Source organism: Felis catus, chromosome E2 (genome assembly GCF_018350175.1).
Source record: "Felis catus isolate Fca126 chromosome E2, F.catus_Fca126_mat1.0, whole genome shotgun sequence".
Taxonomy (NCBI): domain Eukaryota; kingdom Metazoa; phylum Chordata; class Mammalia; order Carnivora; family Felidae; genus Felis; species Felis catus.
In genome coordinates this window covers 46,805,164-46,820,953 of record NC_058382.1, presented here as the reverse complement: position 1 = coordinate 46,820,953, position 15,790 = coordinate 46,805,164, and the positions used below count along the sequence as shown (strand labels likewise).

General features: G+C 35.7%; 1 long non-coding RNA gene across 12 annotated transcripts in view; it reads right to left on the bottom strand.

The window, feature by feature from the left end:
- LOC111557992 overlaps nt 1-15,790 on the bottom strand; it is a 474,951-nt gene that overhangs the window by 308,220 nt on the left and 150,941 nt on the right. For 9 of the 12 annotated variants that reach the window (XR_006590782.1, XR_006590783.1, XR_006590776.1 and 6 more), the window contains one exon: nt 12,221-12,327. The exons of the other annotated variants lie outside the window; for them this stretch is intronic. This is a non-coding gene — a long non-coding RNA (uncharacterized LOC111557992). The remainder of the gene's footprint in view (nt 1-12,220; nt 12,328-15,790) is intronic. 12 annotated transcript variants of the gene reach the window in all.

Sequence of the window (15,790 nt, the reverse complement as noted above, 5' to 3'; positions counted from 1 at the left end):
TTAATACTGATAATCTATCATCTGTATCTCTACTGTATGTAGAGATCTAAATGCAATTATTGACAAAGATTTAGAATTCTTATTAGAAAAATTAAGTTAATGACCTCTAGATACTACTCTCATTCCTGTAGCCTTATAACACGGTGTATTAAAAAAAAGAAAATGAAAATGTAGGGAAAAAAGGGAGGAAGAAAAAAAAGGATTATAAGAGATTTAGAGATCATATCCCTTTTGTGGACTAGAATAAAATAAAAATGGGGATCAGAATGCATGTACAAGTTTTCCAAAGCAAACTCTAAAGGAAAAAAGAAAAAGGTTTGTCAGAAATGATTAAAAATGTTACTTTGGGTTTAATTTCAGCTGTTTTAAATTAAGAGGAGAAAAAAGACATTTCTTTTTTTCTTTTTTTTTTAGAAATGAAGTACCAATAGTAATTTTTTTCTATTCACCTACTATAGAAAGAGAATATTGACATAAACAGAAACATGGGGGAATAACTTTATGATAGTTAATTAAAAATATGAAATGCCACTTTTGATTCATGTAGAAAGGAGAGACACTTGGACATAGTTGAAATTACCAGTTTCTAAGACATGAATGCTTCATGGAAAATTCTAAGAATATGGTTTAAGAGATATAGTATTGTATTATTGGCAATGATTGTGATTTTCTAGTCTTTTAGAAAGAGGAGATCTTCTAAAAGGTTAAATGCCTTTCCTAGCCCCCCTTCTTCCTCCTAGCTCCTCAAACCTTCATTACCAAGTCAGGCTCCCTTACCAGTAGGAAAGGCCTTATCTTGCAACCTGCTGAAGAGCGCCCTCTAGTGCTGTCTTGCAAATGAAATGTGCTTATAATTTTTTTTATGAATTGTTCTGGTTATACTGGACCTTAGGTTTTCTTTGAAATGTTAGTCAAAAGAGAAAGATAAATGATGCTTTAGAACAATTTTCTGGATTGTATTTCTAGCCAAGTAAGACTACCACAATAAATTAAAGGGTGAGAGGGTTTGGATTTTTTTTTTTTAACTTCTATGAAATGAGGCACATCTATTTGTAAAACAATTTGGTTTTTTAAAATATTTTATTTATTTTTGAGAGAGAGAGAGAGAGAGAGAGAGAGAGAGAAAGAGAGACAGAGCACAAGTGGGGTACAGGCTGAGGGAGAGGTAGACACAGAATCTGAAGCAGGCTCCAGGCTCCAAGCCATCAGCACAGAGCCCGACGTGGGGCTCAAACTCACAAACCACAGATCCCGACGTGGGGCTCAAACTCACAAACCGTGAGATCATGAAGTGAGCCCAAGTCAGATGCTTAACTGACTGAACTACCTAGGTACCCCTGAGGCACATCTATTTTTAACATAACATGCTTTTTGTTGAAGGATAAGTTTTTAAAGAGAATAATTTGCAAAAATTTTAGTCTGCTTCACAGTATCTAAAAACCAGAAGTATTGTCAATAAAAAAAAGTTAGCATTGATAGCAATTGCTTCTCTCACCCTTTCAATCTCTGGAAACTTACCTACTTAGACTGATGGTATCCTAAGAAAAAAATTTAAAACCTATCTGAATTAAACATTTATTTCTGGTGACATATAGTAAAAATTTTGTTCATGCTTAATCAAAATCCAGAAGGGAGAATGTAGAAGAACAAATTACCTGACTATATGGCAAGTGTATCTTTAAATCCCAGGAAAAAGAAAACATAAGATATTCCAAAAGGCAGCATTAAATAATGGTAAAATATTCATTTAAACGGTTTTGATACTAGTACAAAGAAATTTAAAGAAGTGAAGGAAACCAGTGTTTTATACACACCAGTGAATTTAAAATTGAGACTGGTATAACTCCATAAACTACCCCTTTACTTTGGGCATAATTTTTTTTCCCTTTTAAAAGAGGCTATGTACAATGAATTAAAGCCAGAGTTTGAGAAATATGAGAAAAAGCTAAATACTCAAAACCACCATTAAGAATGTTAAGGCATGTATGTATGTGGGTGGTAGGTCTGTGTATGTATACACGTTTACATGTATTGCTGTCATTCTGTTTAATAAAGTGAGGATCGATCAGACATTTGGCCCAGAACATGTGTAAATGTAAGATCTCTGAAACAGTGTTCTGACAAATGAAGAAACTAACAACACTGAAAGAAGTAGTATTGATAGATCTTTTAGTTTTCTTCCACTTTTTGTTTAGTTTGTTTGGGGGGGGGTATGTTATTCTGCACTGTGGACATTAAATAAGTTTAAATGTGCACAATGTATGAAAAAGCAATTAAACAAAATGTTAAATAATGCCAATCCAAAAATAGAAGATGCACAAATAGAAGGCAGCATGTCCTATGGTTTCTAGAATAAGACAACGTTTAGAGATGGAATATTCTTCAAAGAGGGCCTTCAAGTACTTGTGTTATCTAAACACAAGTTTAGAGCTCTAGCAAATCGATGGCCACAGTAGAGAGAAAGGGGTATAAAAGGGCCACAATACTTGGGAGTAAAAAACTGTGAGTTCTATTTCTGTCTCTGACTCACCATTGACCTTGACAAAGTCAGTGATCTCCACTGTGATTCAGCTTCTCCATCAAACAGGGGCAGTAACTCTTGCCAGAAACCGCATAGGAGTGTTGATAATGGGGAGGATTAGTGTAATAATGCACAGAGCTTATAGAAATTTTACTGTGCTGTAAACACTTTTGGAAAAGCTCTTGCTCTTTTGCTATCCCACAAAAGGTTCAAAATCTTAAGAAGATAATGGATGTATAAAACATTAGGTTAAATTCTGCTTAACATCTTCATTTCCATTTATCCTGACATTTTCATCAATGTGCTGTTTCTATTACCTGTTATCTGTTGCTATTTTTATGTCCAGCAATTTTTAATTCTCCTTCCATCTTATTTGCCTTATTTTTAGGCTCCTATTTACACAAAATAATGGTTTACTTTTGCCATGAGTTTCTCCTTTCACTCATTCTATTTATATATGTAAAACCATGGCTATTTTTCTTTTATGACTTAACCCTATGTTGTTCAATTATAATAAAAGCAACCATAACAATGATACTAGCACCTAATATATGTGAAATGTTTTGTAAACAAACTATAATCTCATTTCATGTATTTATTCAAATTGATCTCAATCAGAAAAATTGTTGATAGTTTATATATCTTACTTGTAAGCCTCAAGCAGGTAAAATGTTCAATAGTAGAAAAATGTTTACCCTGTCACTTTGAAAAAGGAAACAACTACTGGACATATTATACCAAAAATAAACCTTATTATAATTTTGCATACACTTCCTAGCAAATAATAGTACAGATATTTCAGAAAAATTTCTAAGTTATAAAATTTGTATTTACCCCAATTTATAGAATGAGATATCTTACATTTATATTTTATAGAAACTTAGGTTAAAAAAATGCTTCACACTTCTATTTGCAACTCTCTTGCTTTGGTTGGATAAAAGTAGAAATCACTTAATATATATAAAATATGGAAATGACTACCTTATTGTGCTCTTAGAATGATTAATTATGCTTTTACTTCAGAACAAAGGCCCTGTGAACGTATGGTATTATTATTTTAATACAGGTAATTCATTGTAGTATGGAAGTCATATATAGACCGAACAATAATCACTTCTTATATACGATAAATAAAAACCCCACTGAAAAATGGAGAAATGCCTCTTTCTGTCCCTAATTAGTTTTTAATAAATGATACATAATAAATGGCAAGATTCTAATTTATCAAAGTTTAGGGATAGTCCTTGAATAGGGGGTAGAATTGTATGAACTCTGACAGCTGTTTACATAAGTCTGTGAAGCTTCTCTGTTAAAGGGTATTGTTGTCAAAGTTTGAAAAGATACAAGCTCTCATAAGGTTCTTTTAGGTAGTCGGTATGGCTAACAGGAAGAAGTCCCTGTAGAGCACAAGTTCTAACGGCAGATAAATTGTCTGTCTTGGTCTACATCTCTATAAACAACCATATCATTTACTATTGATTTTAAATCACACACACACACACACACACACACACACACACACACACACACACACAGTTTTAGTGAAATTAATACCTAGAGTAGGGCACAGCCCTTTTTACTTCACAAATGTGAGAAATACATTTATATTAATAGTTCTGATTTTCTTTTCGGAGCTACTTTTTGGGCTCTGACATTAAATTCCATAAACCAGGCTTATTTAATTTTTTCACATATATTTCAATAGACTAGAAAAACTAAGTTTGTCTGTAAGAATCCAAATGGTATTTATTTTCCATACCTTGTCTTTGCTTAAGTTCAAACTGTGTAATTTAATACTTTTCATTCTTGCTCAACCAGTAAAGATAAAGGGCTAGATTTTAACCACAAACATTTAACAAGTATCTAACAGTCAGTATTCTTATAGTAGGCTGAAAATTTGTGCTCTTCTCACTACAAGTCTCATCTAGACTTGCCTCAGAAATGAAACAGGTGGGAAAGTGGGCTTTACCCCATGATACAACTCACAAAATGGTCTAATACGTCCCTTGAATGCACTCCTCCCTCCATGCTCGCATCTGCTATATCCATTGCTTTATCATACTGCCTGCATGCATGTACTTGTGCATACAGGACAGAGACTCTAATGCCTTGCATCATCTTGGAATAAAAGAACCTGAAAGGAGAGCAATTGTTTCCTCTTAAAAAGGGAGAATACAATGCGCTGAGACTGCAACCAACCATTTCCATATAACCATTGCTAACTCATTCTAAAGACAATTTTGTGTAGATTTTCTATAGAGAAATCTTTCCCCCTCCATTAGCTCGCCCTATGAGCGCCTTTGTTTTCAAACAGTATGCTTTTCCTATGCTGAAAATTTTGTGTAAAGCTGCGCCGTGACCAGTTAGATTTAAGGGGTTTAATTTTCTTAATCATCAGTACAAGTACACATCTTTCTGTGTGTTATGGAGTTAAACACACACACACACACACACACACAGAGACACATACAATGTATCTTCTTCACAAAATGGACATTCACATAAAGCAAGACCACCTTCTATCATATATGGAATGGAAAACATCACATCCTTACAAAAATACAGGCGTACCCTTGTATACACTTTATGTAAGTATACCGATAGCATTGTGCCTTGACACTCCTTCACGCTGCTCTTGATGTGTTCAGACACACACATGCATGCACAGACACACACACGCACAACTCCATTTCTACAAAGTCAAATTCATCTAACATTACATAGTGTGGTTGGTATTTCTATATCTTTTCCTCCTTTAAATGTGACTAGCTATTTACACCCTAACAATTCTGGTACAGAGCTGATTTAGCATTTTTATTGGAATGTGAAAGCTCTTAAAAGAAGAAAAAAATCTAATCAGGCAGAAGAGATAGAAAACTTGCTGAATTTTCTCTCCCCCCCTCCAAGACCCCCCTGAATCCTATCAAAAGCACATCTTCCATTCATTGCTTCCCGGTGTCATTATGACAAGCGGCTACAAATCAATAGCAGAGGGAAAGGCAGGACCAACCCGCACTCACCAAGTGATAAAGATTCACTCTCAGCCCCGATTTGCTAATAGCCCATAATAGCAGCCATTGGCGCCCTGCATTAAATCATACATTTCACTCTGCGTTTATTATGGGATTTTTAAAACTCCTCACCAAATTGGATTTTCTCGATGGTCTCTAATTTCCACATTTATCATTTAAAATTAAACTCCTCTGTGGAGAGGGGGAATAGAGAAGGAGGAGAAGGTAGAGAGAGGCCAGAGAGTACTGTATTTTTTCTTCTCACCCCCCTCTTTTTTATGAAAACCCATAAATAATACCAGGTATCACAGCCATAAGCAGCAGGGGTTTTTTTAACTATAAAAAAAATTCTAGAAATCATGCTGGAATGGTTTGTATGTGCTGGTCTGTAAATGAAGATGACAATTCAAGAGGATTATATATATATATGGTTAAAAAATCTCAGTAACATTACAAAGAAGGTGAATTGCAAAAGCAATGGAAAATAAGTTAATGTTACATTATGCAAATACTCCAAGGAGCTGTAAAGAGTGTTCAGTAAGTATATAGTATTCTAGCTTAACAAAAACCATGTTCATCTTATTCCAAATCTCAATGACAGATTAAAAGTAAAAATTCTTTTTTAAATTTTTTTATTAAAAAAAAATTTTTTAACGTTTTATTTATTTTTGAGACAGGGAGAGACAGAGCATGAACAGGGGAGGGTCAGAGAGAGGGAGACACAGAATCTGAAATAGGCTCCAGGCTCTGAGCTGTCAGCACAGAGCCCGACGCGGGGCTGGAACCCACGGACCGCAAGATCATGACCTGAGCCGAAGTTGGCGCTTAACTGACTGAACCACCCAGGCGCCCCAAAAATTCTTTTATCAGTTTCTAATGTGACACCTTGCTCTTCCCTCCATACATTCTTAGTTTAAACAATTATTTTAAAATTCCATGGAATTGTGGCTAAAGCTGTCCCTTGGCTGCCACAGCAAACCCCAGACAAGTTCTTAAATTTCCTGCATGTATTACTGAAACAATGGAATCAACCTGTGGGAACTTACATCACTGTAAGTTTAAATATATAGTATGTCTTTTTGGATAAAAATTTTAAAAATCTTTAGATATAAAAACTGACAATTAAATTTTGGATCTAGAGCATAAAATGAAAAGGCTATATTTTCTCAAGGCTGCATGGCTGGGACTTTAGTATGACCTACTTATAACTAGAGTACTAGCAGGATCCAAAGACATCAGAAGGGAACTAATCAGTCCATATTCAGAGATGCTTGAAAAGGCTAGAGGTTTAATGAAATGTCAAATAATCCCAATTTTTTTTTCTTTTCAAAAAAAAAATTTTTTTTTCAACGTTTATTTATTTTTGGGAGAGAGAGAGAGACAGAGCATGAACGGGGGAGGGGCAGAGAGAGAGGGAGACACAGAATCGGGAACAGGCTCCAGGCTCCGAGCCATCAGCCCAGAGCCCGACGCGGGGCTCGAACTCACGGACCTCGAGACCGCGACCTGGCTGAAGTCGGACGCTTAACCGACTGCGCCACCCAGGCGCCCCTCCAATTTTTTTTTTCTTGTGGAGATTCCTCAGCAATGAGGTCCATCTATATCATTTTCCTTAAGAAATAGAGAAATAACATTTTAAAACAGCGTTTAATGAGGACTTAAAACTTCAGCCACTTTACTGAGGCGCCTGGGTGGTGCAGTCGGTTAAGCGTCCGACTTCAGCCAGGTCGCGGTCTCGCGGTCTGTGAGTTCGAGCCCCGCGTCGGGCTCTGGGCTGATGGCTCGGAGCCTGGAGCCTGTTTCCGATTCTGTGTCTCCCTCTCTCTCTGCCCCTCCCCCGTTCATGCTCTGTCTCTCTCTCTGTCCCAAAAATAAATAAACGTTGAAAAAAAAAAAAAACCTTCAGCCATTTTATATTTCATTTTATGTTCACCAGCTCTTTTTTGTTTTGGAATTTGTGCATCATTGATATAATTATTTTTTTCAGTGATCCTTTTAAAAAATATCTATCATTGATTGCTATGTCTTTTCTGTTGTGTGTATTTTTTTTTCCTAGTAGGAAACTACTGTTGAATATACCTCTTGTCCCCCCTCTCCAATTCCACATAACTAACAGTCTCCCATTTCAATAAGGTTTTTATTCAAGTAACCTACATACCGAAAAGGGCTTAGATCAAAATTGTAATCTATGAATTTTCACTAAGTGTACCCACTTGTTTAACCAGCATCCAGACCAAAAAACAGAACACTTTACTAATGTCCCAGAAGTCCTTACGCAGTCACTATCAACTACCCCGAATGTAGTCTCTATCCTGACTTCCAATGTCATAATTAATTCTGCATACTTTTGAACTTCATATAAATGGAATCATCCAGTATGTACCTCCAGTATCTTGCATCTAAATTTTTACTCAAAATTACATGAGATTAATTCACATTACCATATGTATTTGTGGTTCATTCATTCTGATTGCTGTAGAGCAGGGTTTGGCAAACTATGGCCAGTGGGCCAATGTGGCCTTATTGCCTGTTTTTGTATGGCCTGTGAGCTAAAGAAGATTTTTACATATTTAATTGCCTTAAAAAATCAAAAGAAAGATAATGTTCATGACATGTGAAAATGAAATTCAAATTTCATTGTCCATAAATAAAGTGTTTTATTAAAAAAATACAGCCATGCTCTTCTGTTTAAGTATTGTCTATGGCTGCTTTCATGCTGAAATGACAGAATGGAGTACTTGGGGTAGAACTTTGGCATACAAAATCTAAAATATTTACTATCTGGCTCTTTACAGAAAAAGTTTGTTGACTTCTGCTGTAAAGTGTTCCACTGTGTGATTACCACATATTCATCTATTCTTTTAAAAAATTTTTTTTTAACGTTTATTTATTTTTGAGACAGAGAGAGACAGAGCATGAATGGGGGAGGGTCAGAGAGAGGGAGACACAGAATCGGAAACAGGCTCCAGGCTCTGAGCCATCAGCCCAGAGCCTGACGCGGGGCTCGAACTCACGGACCGCAAGATCGTGACCTGGCAGAAGTCGGACGCTTAACCGACTGCGCCACCCAGGCGCCCCCATATTCATCTATTCTATTGTTAAAGAACATTTGGGTTGTTTCTGGTATTGGGCTATTATAAATATATGCTATAGACATTCTAGAACATGCCTAGGAGTGGAACTGCTGGGTATAGATAATGTATATGTTGTTTTGTAGTTGTTGCCATCGTACAATGCATGAGAATTCCAATTGCTTTTTTTTTCGCTGACTGTTGGTATTTTAGCTATTCTTACTGTTTTAGTATGCATTTCCCTTATGTCTAATACAGCTAAGAGCAGTTTTTCATATGTTTATTGCCATTTAGGTATTTTCTTTTGTGAGGCGTCTAGTTAAGTCTTTTTGTCTATTTTTCTACAGGGTTATCCTTTTTCTTATGGACTTGTAGGAGTTCTTTGTATATTAAAGATATAAGTCTTTTGTCAGCTTATCTTTTGTAATTATCATCTAGGTTGTGGTGCACCTTTTTGTTCTTTTAAAGGGTATCTTCTGATAAACAGAAATTCCTAATTTTCATGTAGCTCAATGAACTCAGTTTTTCTTTGTAGTTAGCACTCTGTGACCTGTTTAAGAAATATGGACTATCCCAATACATGAAGATTGTAAATTCATTTGGGTTTTTCATGTATACTAATATCATTTATGAATAATGACAATTTTCTTTCTTCTCTGATTTTCGTTTCTTGTCTTATTGTATAGTTAGAACCTCTAGTAAATTGTTGAATAGAAGTTATTGTAGCAGGCATCTTTGTCTTGTTTTGTCTTCTGCTCTGGATTTTTGTAGAGCTTCTTAATTAGGTTAAGGAAGTTCCTTCCTTTCAACCCCTAGTTTTTATTATAAAGTTTATCAAAGACAAAAAAAAAATTACAGAGATGATCATATGATTCTCTGTTTTTGTTAATATGGTGAATTACATTGATTGATTTAAAAATGTTAAAGCACCCATGTATTCCTGGAATAAATTCCATGTGGCGATAATCTATAATAATTTCTATATATTCCTGGGTTCAATTTGCCAGCATATTTTTAAGGGCTTTTCTATCTATATTTCATGAGAAATTTCATTTTGTAATTTTCTTGTAGTAATCTTTTTTGATTTTGATGTCATCTCCCTTACATTTTAAGAAAGTCTCTGGTGAAATCACAACAGTTACCTTTGGCAAAGAGGAAATTTTGGAGGAAACTGAAGCTTCTATACTTTTATAATAATGGCATAGGGAGCTGTGGTGCTTATGGGTTTTTCTTACTCTGCTTTCAGTTTCCTTATTTTCACAACTCATGACTCCTCAGTACCTGTTTCTTTTACACAAAAGCCTATACAGGCTTTTAAAGATGCTACATTTTCTAAATTTTATTTTACTTCTCCCTCTGGTGAATTCTCCCTCAGGCTTTTGTAAGGGTTTTGTTTTGTTTTGCTTGTAAATGATTTCGTATTAGACCAATACTATCTGTCAGAATACTGTGTGCAGTTATAAGAAGTAGACCATATATTCTCTGCCCTCCATGAGTTTGTAATGCAGTAAGTTATATCAGTCCATTAAAAAATTACAAATCAATTATGGAATCATCTCTAATTAAATTTCTTCATTCAAACTTATGAAGCTTTTAAAAAATGATTTCTATTATAAAGGAGGAAGAAGTTGGTGAAAGAAAAATGGGAACTCAAGGAGAGCGGAAAGAAGGTGCAAAATCACTGAGACACACTCACAAACACAACCATTACTAACTTTTAAATTTTGTTGTAAATTAGATCATCTTCAGTGTGTTCATTCTCATATTTTATTTCTAATAGGCACCTCCATAGTTGGTACTTCCTATTTTGTCATCTGTATATACCTATTCATTTTTTAAAGGTAAACTTAGAAAAGGGCTTCTATAGTTTTTATCAACACAAAAAAAGTAGAGTTTAGGAACCTTTTGAACGTATGAAATGAAATTCCTTTTTCCTCAATCAGATATGGTACTATACCAAGGCTCTCAACTCAGAAAGCTTCTATTACATGCTTGGTAGGTCCTATATCTTGGCACATTACTATCTTTAAACTATCCTCATTTCTGACACACAACAAATTAAGAGTTGTGCAAAAATTCTTTTAAATTTGATGTATAACATTGTACAAAGAGTACAGGACTGCAATCTTTTTTAAAATTTTATTTAAATCCAAGTTAGTTAACATATAGTGTAAGACGGGTTTCAGGAATAGAATTTAGTGATTCATCACTTACATATAATACCCAGTGCTCATCACGTGTGCCCTCCTTAATGCCATTACCCATGTAGCCTATCCCCCCACCCAACACCCCTCCAGCAGCCCTCAGTTGGTTCTCTGTATTTAAGAGTCTCTTACAGTTTGCTTCCCTGTTTTTACCTTAGTTTTCCTTCCCTTCCCCTGTGTTCACCTGTTTTGTTTCTTAAATGAGGACTGCAATCTTAAGAGTTGATTTAGCCTAGTGGTTAAGGCACAGGCTGCAGGGTTAGACTGTCTGAGTTTGAAACCTGACATTAACACTCACAAAGTATATAATCTTGAAGTTAATTATCTTCTTCATGCCTCACTTACACATAAAATGGGAGAAATAAAGGGAATGACCTTATATTGTTGTTGTGAGGATTAAATAAAGTAAATAAAGACAAGTACTGTTGGGCACATAGTGGGTGCTCAGTGAATGTTGGCTTTACACAGGCAAGCTAAAGGGCTGCTCATTTTAAATGTGCACAAGGAGTGGCTATATTTATTGTTTTCATATTGAAAGACCTTCAATTTGCCCCCATCAACATCCCTCTTCTCTTTAATCCTGAAGACTGTGTCTTTTTAAACCATTAGTTTATCTTCATTCCTACTGTCTCCTGTCTACTGTCATATTTTGTTTCATTGCTGAAACAATGAAAAAGTCCTCTGCTTTTAAAATTCATTTCTAAAAGCCTACTTCTATTATGAAGTCTCTATCTAAGCTAACACCACTCGATTTAAGTGGATAAAAGCCGGAATTGAAGAAATGAAGACAAGTGACATGTTAAAACTGGAAGCATTGTCAGGGCTTTCCTAGTTTTCTCTTTTGTTTGGGTAATCTAGAATTCACAGAGTACAGCCTATATCTGTTCAATTAAAGGATCAATTAAAGAGCTGGCAATAAAAGTTTATCAGTCTGAGTTATGCAATTAAATATGGAAGAAATTAAAATGAAGTTGAAAAATCAGGACAGGGCAAGAAAGAATTTTAATCAAAATACAAAATATAAATCCTAAACAGTTTTTTGAGGTTGTGATGCTTTAGGCCATCACATCACAAGAGACTGGAGAGATTAGATGAACTGGTTTAAGGTCTTAAAATCTGAGCTTGGAGGTTGTCTTTAATCTGCATGCAAGATTGTTTAACGTCGTAGCAGTAACAATGTACAAACTAAACAGTATTTGTGTATTCCTTTACTAAATTGCATTGTTACTTTGTAAAACATTAATTTCATAAAACATTCAGATATGGTCAAGGTTATGGGTTCTCTCAGGATGTCTATGTAAAGGGAGTTATAATGAGACAGGGAAGCTGTAATTATGGGCTGGGTCCTCTCACTCTGAATATCACCAGGTTTAGACAATTACACTTTCTGTGGACTCCACGTAGTAGCCTCACCTTTTTTCACTGTTTCAGAATCTGAAGCATCCTGTGGTTCATTGATTCTTGCAACCACACACTCTGCCACTAATGTTCATCACTTGTGTTTCTCCTGATTCCTGCCTCTTGAGAATGAAAGGTGGAAAATGTGACACAATAGTCTCAAATTGGATGACTCAGTTTAAATTCCAAACAGGAAAAAAGGGTTTAAACCACCACTAAAACATTTTCCTTCGAAATGGAACTGATCTTGAAACCCAGTTCAATCCAGCAAACAGGTAAAGAATTTTTGAAGTAGGTACTTTCAGAACATGTTGTGGCATATCGGAAGCATAAGATGACAAAAACTTTTAGTTTTTTTTGTGATACTTGCTGATCTTATCAAATTTAATTTTATCCAACAATCAGTTCTCACCTAGACTAAATATTGCAACTTAGATTACAATCCCTTCCTGTCCTTTAAGCTAGCCTTTTAATTACATATTTAAAGAAGTGTTCTTCCTTCAATAAAAACTATCTACCACAAGTTTTATCCCCTGCCCTTAAATCTACTTATAGAATTTATTTGAATGTTTATAGAATTTATAGAATTGTAATAATCCTATTCCTTCCACTACTTCATTGGTTTTATATACTTGGTGGATTTTAACATTTTAAAGATATATACACCCACACATTCTTCATAATACCACTATGACGTATGTACAGGAGACAGTTTAGCACTTTTGTTAATTAAGAGTGGAAGCAGCGAAGTTAGACTGCCTGAGTTGGAACCTGAGCTCTGTCACTTAGTGGCTGTGTGGATTTGGGTGATTTACTAAACCTCTTTGTTTCACTTTCCTCATGAGTAAAATGGGAGATAATTATGACCCTATTTCATAGTGTTGTAATGATTAAATAACAGAACATTTGAAAAATATAATATTAAATATAATATTTATTAGCATAAATATTCCATTATTATTTCCTTAAAATTACCTATACTAATTTTTAAAAATGTTTTTAATGTTTATTTACTTAAAAATTTTTTTTTTACATTTATTTATCTTTGAGAAACAGAGTGAGACAAAGCATGAGTGGGGGAGGGGCAGAGAGAGAGGGAGACACAGAATCTGAATCAGGCTCCAGGCTCTGAGCTATCAGCACAGACCCTGATACGGGGCTCAAACCCACAAACTGTGAGATCATGACCTGAGCAGAAGTCAGACGCTCAACCAACTGAACCACCCAGGCACCCCTAATGTTTATTTTTGAGACACAGAGAGAGAGACAGAGTGTGAGCAGGGGAGGGGCATAGAGAGAGGGAGACACACAATCCAAAGCAGTCTCCAGGCTCTGAGCTGTCAGCACAGAGCCCGATGCGGGGCTTGGAGCCCGATGCGGGGCTTGAACTCACGAACCGTGAGAACATGACCTGAGCTGAAGTTGGATGCTCAGCTGACTGTGCCCCTAAAATTCCCTAAATTATAAAGAAAGAATTTAATAGGCATCTTCTCTTGTCCACAGCCAAAGTGATCCTTTTAAAAATTTAAGTTGTATCAGGTCCTTCCTTTGATTAAAATCTTTCAGTGACTTTCTCTAACATTCAAAGTCAAAGTCAAAGTCAAAGTTGTTACCTCGACTTACTAGGTCCTACCTGATTTGACCACCTCCATCCCACCCCTGTGACCTCATTTCCTACTATTTTTCATCTCCTTTATTCACTCTATTCCCGCTTCCATTGGTCTCCTTGTTCCTGATGTGTCAAGTACATTCTCACTTTCAGAGCGCTATAACTGTTGCTCCCTCTAGCTGAAATATTCTTTCCTCAGAATCACATGCCTCCCTTTCTTACTTATTTCAGGTATTGTCCCTGATCATCCATATAAAAGAGCAATCATTCCCAGCCTTGGCACTCTCTATCTATTTTACCTTAATTTATTTTTCTCCATAGCACTTATCACCACCTAACATAAATAACCTAGATTTGTCTATTGGTGATAACAGAATCTATAGGGCTAAACTAAATATGATTGCTCACTGAAAATTTGTCCTATTACCTATTACGCTGGCTTAGAAATCCATGACACGTATTAACAAAGTCCTTCAATTTTTAAGATGAATTAGGCAGAATCCTCATAGAATCAGATTCTATGTAATATTTACATTAAATGGGTCTGATATTTTCTTATAGGAATTAACAAAGGATTTTATGTGTGCATGGTTAAGAATTATATATTATCAAATTAGCAGCTCTTTTAATAGATAACAAACTCTTGACACACATACCTGTCCTGGTAGTGAACTTCAACAAAGAGAGCTTTCTATGTAAGGAAGGCTAGAGATAAAAAGGAAAAGAGAACTGGCTTCTACAGGAGGATCCTGAAAATGTTACCTCCCACTTTTTGAAAAAAACCCCTTTGAGGATTTTTATAGGCATAGCGACTTGGTTTAAGTCTCTCGTGTGTGTGCCCTTTGACTTAGAAAAGGGATCAATTGAAATAAAGAAATGTTTCCTGCTTCTCATCAACAGATGAAAGAACAAAACATTAGACTAGCATCACATCTAGGAACGAAGGAAAAAAAGACATTGGAACACACATAAAGAGAGAGAAACAGCAAAAGAGAAGAAATAGTTGTAACATGAGACTCAGCCTGTGGACTCCGTAGGTACTCAGTACCTAAAATATAGAGGTTTAAAGTGAACATTTATTAGCCAGCTACAAAGGTACAAACTGATTAACTTTATATACACTGTGCCATTCTCCTTTCACAGAGGTCTTTGTTAATTTTTACTAACCCTTTTTCTGTGGGGATTTCTATTCTTCAAATAAGCTGTATGTGGACCTGAGACTATTAACAAAATATTTTTCTTTTTCTTTTCTTTTCTTTTTTAACGTTTACTTATTTATTTTTGAGAGAGAGAGAGAGCACAAATGGGGGAGGAGCAGAGAGAGAGAGAGAGAGACAGAGAGAGACAGAGACAAAGAGGGACAAGGACACACAGAATCTGAAACAGGCTCCAGGCTCTGGGCTGTTAGCACAGAGCCCAACGCAGGACTCGAACCCACCAACAGTGAGATCATGATCTGAGCCCGAAGTCAGATGCTTAACTGACTGAGCCACCCAGGTGCCCTGTGTTTTTATTTTCTTTAAAAACAAACAAACAAACACACACACACACACACACACACACACACACACACACACACACACACACACACACAAACAACAACATATCAAACATCCCAAGCATACAAAGAAGTAAAAGGAATAATGGCACTAAATACCTGTATAACCACTATCTAGTTGTCAAACCTAACACATTTCTTTTTGCTTAATTTTTTAAAAAAGAAATATAACATCATAGTTACAGTTTAAACCTTGGTGAGAATGCATCCTCATGTCATTTCCCTCTCTCTCTTGCCTCCCTAGATGTAAACTGCACTCTGAATTTGATGTCCATAATTCCCATGCATGCCTTTGCATGTTTTAAGCAGGTAGGAAAGAAAACTACAGACCAACATCCCTTATTAACATAGATGCAAAAGTGCTTAACAAAAGATTAGTAAATACAATTCAGCAACAAACAAAAAGGATATTACACCC